The sequence below is a fragment of the Geotrypetes seraphini genome, chromosome 19, assembly GCF_902459505.1.
Source record: "Geotrypetes seraphini chromosome 19, aGeoSer1.1, whole genome shotgun sequence".
In the NCBI taxonomy this organism is placed as follows: domain Eukaryota; kingdom Metazoa; phylum Chordata; class Amphibia; order Gymnophiona; family Dermophiidae; genus Geotrypetes; species Geotrypetes seraphini.
Window position 1 is genome coordinate 1,819,054 of NC_047102.1, and position 6,206 is coordinate 1,825,259.

Sequence of the window (6,206 nt, forward strand, 5' to 3'; positions counted from 1 at the left end):
AACAGTGCACTTCTTTTTCATTTTCTTTTAGAAAGCTCATTGTGTTCCAGAAAGTCTCATTAGGACTGTGCAGGAGGCCAGAAGATGGAAGATCACATGTCGAGTACATTTTTAGCTGGACATCGCCTTGTCAGAGATTCATAGTTTGAGGAGTGACCTTCAGCCTCCTCTGGTCGCTTACCTGGCTGTAATAGAACTTTCTGGAAACTGATTCAGCCTGAGATGATAACATCTGGCAGCCATATTAGTGAGCCAGCTCTGTGGGGTTTTGAGCGCCCCCAGTATTGAATAAGCTCCATGGCTGCGTCCAGGGAGGGGTAATTTTGATTGGGTTTAGCACCCACAGCCATTTGAAAAGTTGGCCTCTATGGCAGCAGTTTCACAGACTCAGCACCTTGAGGTTGTGGGTTCAAAGCCACGCTGCTCCTTGTGACCCTGGGCAAGTCACTTAATCCCCCCATTGCCCCAGGTACGTTAGATAGATTGTAAGCCCAAAGGGACAGACAGGGAAAAATGCTGAATATATATGCTCTGAAAGCAATATAATTTGTCAAATTAAATGTAATGTAATGCTACTCGGTGTAATATCCTTATCAACCATATATACTGGTAATGAAAGATAACTTCGTTTTCATGTAAATGTCATTGCACCTTCCCTAAAACCTCCTCCAATAAAATCCTTTGCAGAATGTACTGTATTAAAAAATAAATGATACTTATCTTGAGTTCAACGCTGTTATCAAAGTCCATTACCAGAAGTATTCCAAATTACTCAAGGGCCCTCATTGTGCAATTCCTGGGCTCAGATCAAAATGAATATATCCAAATGTCCAAATAAAATAATCCTTTCACTAATCACCTTTTTTCTTTATATCAAATACTAATACTTAATTCAACACATAGCTGATGTGGTTAAGTGAACACTCAGACCCACAGCTGAGGTCCCAGTGAAAAATCACGGAGCAGCTGTATAGGAGACCATCATAGTTGTTCACAGTCTCCTCCACCATACAAAGACTGAATAACAATAAATCAAAAATGCAACAAAACTTCAACTTAACTTTGAATGGTGTGGGTAATAAGCACAACTGCTCCGGGCTCCTCCTTTATTCTCAATACCGACCCCCCAACCTAGGTTTCACCCGCTGGCTTCTTCAGGAGGGGTGCTGAAATTACAAGATGACTCAAATCAACACTAAACCCAACAGCTTACTTTCTACCTTCTCAATAAACTTGAAAACATTGTAAATACTTGGTATACACATACACTCTACAACTTACTGGCACAAACACTCCATACTGCACACAGACACGCTACTGACGACGGGATACATCCCAGCAGGCCACGCTTTATATACACCCCCCCCCCTTATTTTTCAACTCCTCTCTACTGACTTCGACGTCATCACTCCTTACGTCAAAAAATAAAAAAACTACAATTGAAACCAAATAAAATAATCGTCAAAAAACTTCAGGCTCTTCTCCAGTGGCATATCTAGCATATGTGACACCCGGGGCCAATCATTTTTAACACCCCCCTCCTCTATTTGAAGAACAGCAAGATTCCATAATCCCCAAAAGTAACAAGATTTCTGAATCTAAAGAGGAGTAAGATTCTTGAATCCCATATGAGATGGATTTGCATGCACTGCCTCCTTGAGATGCAAATCTATCTCATGCATATTTATTGTGGATATCCTGAAAACCTGACCTGCCTGTGGCTCTCGAGGACCGGAGTTGCCTACCCTTGATCCAGAACATTAGGGACTCCTTGGTGGCCGTTGAGAACCAATACTGAAGACCACTGTACTTGGCTACATCTTCTGGTTTTATGCAGATCCTGTATCACGTGTGTTAATAGACTTATGAATGATATTTGTGCATTTTTTTTAAAGACTAATAGCCTGTTTTATATTTAAAAAATTCCAAGCAGGGTACAAACATATATAATATTAACAGACAAACAAATAAGACAGCAGTGTAATATCATGAAAATAACATGAGCTGCTCTAAGTGAACTTACAATTTCACAACACATAATTAGACCAGTTTTCAGATGAAGTTTGTCACAGTAAAATAAGGAAAAGAGAGATTCATTAATTAGAGAAAGGGAAAAGGGGTTGGAGTTTGTAAACACAGAAAGACAGTATATTAATCATAGTAATGGCAGATAAAGACCCAAATGGTCCATCCAGTCTGTCCAAGCATACAGGCTCCATAAATTAATCAGTTTGTAATTTAAATGGTCCTTTTTCTTAGATATTTCTGGGCCAGAAACCCAGTGCTTAGGTTCCATCTACTGGAGTCTCTGTCAAAGCTCACTCCAGCCCAAGTTAACCATCCCAGCCATCGAAGCCCTCCCTCAATTTTCAGAAGGCGTTCGACAAGGTCCTGCATGAACGACTACTTCCAAAAATTGCGAGCCATGGGATCGAGGGTGAAATACTCACGTGGATTAAAAACTGATTGGCGGATAGGAAACAGAAAGTGGGGGTAAATGGACAATGCTCGGACTGGAAAAGCATCACGAATGGATTTCCTCAGGGTTCGGTGCTTGGACCCGTGCTCTTCAACATATTTATAAATGATCTGGAAATTGGTACGACGAGCGAAGTGATTAAATTTGCGGATGATACAAAGTTATTCAGAGTGGTGAAGATGCAGAAGGATTGCAAAGACCCCCAGGAAAGAGACCTGAGAGTACTTGTTGACAAGTTGATGAAGCCGTCCGTGCAATGCGCGGCGGCAGTTGCGAAAAGGGCGAACAGAATGTTAGGAATGATTAAGAAGAGGATCACAAGCTGATCAGAGAAGGTTATCATGTATTGTACCGGGCCATGGTACACCCCCACCTGGAATACTGCGTCCAGCACTGGTCACCGTACATGAAGAAGGACACGGTACTACTTGAAAGGGTCCAGAGAAGAGTGACTAAAATGGTTAAGGGGCTGGAGGAGTTGCCGTATAGCAAGAGATTAGAGAAACCGGGCCTCTTCTTCCATGAAAAGAGGAGACTGAGAGGGGACATGATTGAAGCATTCAAGATAATGAAGGGAATAGACTTAGTAGATAAAGACAGATTTTTCACCCTCTCCAAGGTAGAGAGAACGAGAGGGCACTCTCTGAAGTTAAAAAGGAATAGATTCCGTACAAACATAAGGAAGTTCTTCACCCAGAGAGTGGTAGAAAACTGGAACGCTCTTCCGGAGTCTGTCATAGGGGAAAACACCCTCCAAGGATTCAAGACAAAGTTAGACAAGTTCCTGCTGAACCAGAACGAACGCAGGTAAAGCTAGAATCGGCCTTAGTTCCTTCAAAAATCAAAGCGGTTTACATATTATATACAGGTATTTCTTTTGCACCTGGTGAAATGACTCTCCCTGAGTCACAGGGAGCTGCATTGGGAATTGAACCCCCTTCCCCTGAAATTCCTTGTAGTTCTATTGGCTATTGGTCGTATCCACAAAGGTACATTATGCCTTAATGCATGAATATGGAGTATTATTTAATGCAATAGGCTTTAATTATGCACAGTCTCTCATATTTACATGTAATGAATTTTTGAAAATGGGTTTTCTACCATTTCATTTCTAATGGAAGTGAATTATGAATTAAATTCTGCAAAGAGCCATAAGTTTCTCCCTGTACGATAGTGCTAATGATTACAGAGACTTCCTTGGTCTGCCAGTAGCTGGAACAGATGATTAGGAGGTTGACCCGAGCATTTGTAGGATAAGATCTTGCAACATTATTACAACATTAAGGTATTTAAAAAAACTGGAATCATTCAAAGTGCATTTAATATGCATGAGACGTTCTTGGTAGTACAGCTGAGTAACAGAATAAGTGCAATTCTAAAATAAAATAGCATTTATTTATTTCCTAAGGAGGAGTTGCAAGGCTTTGCTAAATGTTAATTTGTCCTTGCTGTACATGATGGATAGATCAAGTTTTTTTAAAGTATATTTTATTCATTTTCATGTTCAACCATTACACAAATCATTGCACGTTTGGCAATAAAAGAGTGAACTGATTCTGCATTGAAATGATTTATGTGGAAGACATTGGAATATGCTTTTTTTTCTTAGTTTTGGTTTCAATTTATCCTGGTTTACGAATGGATATGAACTGCAATACACTTCAGAGGGTATGTGGAATTCATAAAGATAGTATGAGTTGGAGAGAACTGTGCTCATGTGCATTTCAGTCAAGGGAGGGCCAGGGACAGGGTAAGAGGAGGCAGTAGGGTGGGAAGGGAAGGGAGCAGTTCAAAAGCAGATCAATACAAATTTCATGACTCTTTGTGATCCGAAGCATCTCACATTTCAGATAAGATGTGAAGAATTGCCACTGTAACTGAGACTTAGAAAGTGATGGGAGGAGTTGCTGTACAGTGAGAGATTAGAGAAACTGGGCCTCTTCTCCCTTGAAAAGAGGGGACATGATCAAAACATTTAAGGTACTGAAGGGAATAGACTTAGTAGATAGAGACAGGTTATTAACCCTCTCCAAGGTAGGGAGAACAAGAGGGCACTCTCTAAAGTTGAAAGGGGATAGATTCCGGACAAACGTAAGGAAGTTCTTCTTCACCCAGAGAGTGGTAGAAAGCTGGAACGCTCTTCCAGAGGCTGTTATAGGGGAAAACACCCTCCAAGGATTCAAGACAAAGTTAGACATGTTCCTGCTGAACCGGAATGTAAGCAGGTAGGGCTGGTCTCAGGGCACTGGTCTTTGACCTGGGGGCCACCATGGGAGTGGACTTCTGGGCACGATGGACCACTGGTCTGACCCAGCAGTGGCAAATTCTTATGTTCTTAAGAAACGCACCTCTTCATCCTATCCCTTATCTTCAAGCCATCCCACACATCAACCTTTCAACTTCCTCCCTCCACAATTGTACATTATGTGAGACAAACTAACCCAGACCTGGTGTGAGCCTATTACAGGCTGGAAATTATAGAGGCTAATTCTAGAAAAGGATGACTTAGGTTGAGAGACCAGTTTTAAGCCTATTTGTAAAATACCAGCTCCAAAGCAGCTGAAATCATAGCTAAAATGCTGATATGTTGATGTGTACACTTGAAGCCAATGTACGAGTTTGCTTTGCCAAGTGCACATATGCGTACTCTGTGACTCCACCTGCACTCTGCCCAAGCTCCTCCCCCAAATACCACTATACCAGAGCTATATAGACATCTACTACAGTAGGTATAGCATGCACTTGCATAGGGGGATCATTTTAGAAGAGGCATCAGAAAATCCTTTCTATCCCTCTCCTCCCACAAAAACTAAGTCCCTCCACTCATTGGAGTAAAACTATAACTGGATTTCATACTGTGTATCTGGATTTTTTTTTGAAGGTATTTGACAACGTACTCATGAATAACTTTTGAGGAAACTTAAAACATTATGGGAAAGAAGACAGTTCCTATTATGAATTATGAACTGGTTAAAAGAAAAGCGAAAGTAGGGTTGAATGATCAATATTCTCAATGGAGAAGGGTAAAGAGTACGGTTTCTAAGGGATCGGTGCTGAACCACTGATTTTTTAAAAACATATTTATAAGTGATCTAGAAATGGGAATAAGAGGTGAGATGATTACATTCACTGATGACACAAAACTGGGAGACTGGGCATCCAAATAGTAGATGACGTTTAATGTGAGCAATTGCAAAGTGATGTCTGTAGGGAAAAGGAACCCAAACTATAACCACAGACACAGGGTTCCACGTTAGGAGTCACCGCCCAGGCAAAGGATCTAGATGTCATCATTATATGTTAAACCAAAAGCTTTAAAACTCCTAGTGAAAATATTCACCAGCGTTTGAGCTACTGACAAAAAATCTTAATAATGGTGGGACTTCAGTATGGGCTCAGTCTGCCCGAATTTAGCCCCGGGCAAATGTTTATTGGTGCCTCGCACCAAACCAATGAAGTCTAAATAAACACTGCCCCGTCCATCATAACATCCCTAGAAAATGTTTTCAAGAATAAATAATTATACCAATAAATGCAAAGACGCTGAATGTAATTTCAGAGCAGGAGAAAAAAGACTGAGAAGTGCTTCAAACCCCCCAAAAGACAAACTTCAAAAACAGTCAATGGAATGAAGAATTAGAAAGTGCAAAAATCAATGCATAAACTTGGACCAATGTGGCTAAGATATAATTCAACTTAGCTGAGTCCCATCGGGTTCATTTCGCCG